Below are 1,065 nucleotides of genomic sequence, written 5' to 3' on the forward strand. Positions count from 1 at the left end.
CTATGTTAGTGTTTTTTTTTTTTTTGCATAGGGGCTAATCAATCCCATAAAAAAAAAATTAGGAGCCGAGTTGAATATTTTTTTTAAGAGTCTCGTAGTCTTTACGAAGTAATTGTCAGGGCCAGATTGGGTATTCACTCTTAAATTAAATATTTATATAACCAACTTGAATTGGTAGAGTAGTCAACTCACTCGTCTGCTTAAACAAATGTTAGAAGTTCGAATCCTCTTTATATATGCAGCAACTCATTAGCTAACGACAAATCATTAAATAGAGCTCAAATTCATTAATGGATTGATCTTTAATTTATCGGATTGAAAATACTTTAGACAACCAAACAAAAATTAAATATTTATATTTATGTCAAAATTAGAGAATTATAACTATCAAGTGCTATGGCTCAAATTAAGTCTATCAAATCCTAAGATAACGTTGATGGAATAAAAGCAATACAACAATAGGTTGATATAATAAGTAAAGATACAATAAAATAACAACTATATATGTTGAAACAACGCTACATTTTCATGATATGAATTAATTCACTTTATCACTGGTTACAACTTTGAGGGATACACAATAATTAGTCTTCTCCATTCCCATCACATAATAATTAAAAGCCACACAATAATGCATGTCTTCTACGCAATGCTATATATGCTATACCAGCTATACCATACAAGCACATGTTCATATGAACATATACACAAACACATGCACATATATACAAGATATTACCAACAAAAAAAAAACATCAAATATTAATCATTTTAACTGTGAAATAATAATGATGGTATACATGTGTGTGACACACACGTACATGTGCATGTGCACTTAGGCATATCCTGTGTTTGGCTACTGTTTTAGAACAATAAGAATTGGAGATAAAATGTCTATGAATATACGTAATTTATTTAGTTGTTAAAATATTAATAACAAGACATAAGCATATTTGTCATTAAAAATTAAGAATTTAATTTTAATATACCGATAATTTTATACTGTTATTTAATTATATTTATTTTTTAAAATTATTATTTATATGATTAATATAAAAAAAGTTA

Source organism: Arachis duranensis, chromosome 8 (genome assembly GCF_000817695.3).
Source record: "Arachis duranensis cultivar V14167 chromosome 8, aradu.V14167.gnm2.J7QH, whole genome shotgun sequence".
NCBI classification, from domain to species: domain Eukaryota; kingdom Viridiplantae; phylum Streptophyta; class Magnoliopsida; order Fabales; family Fabaceae; genus Arachis; species Arachis duranensis.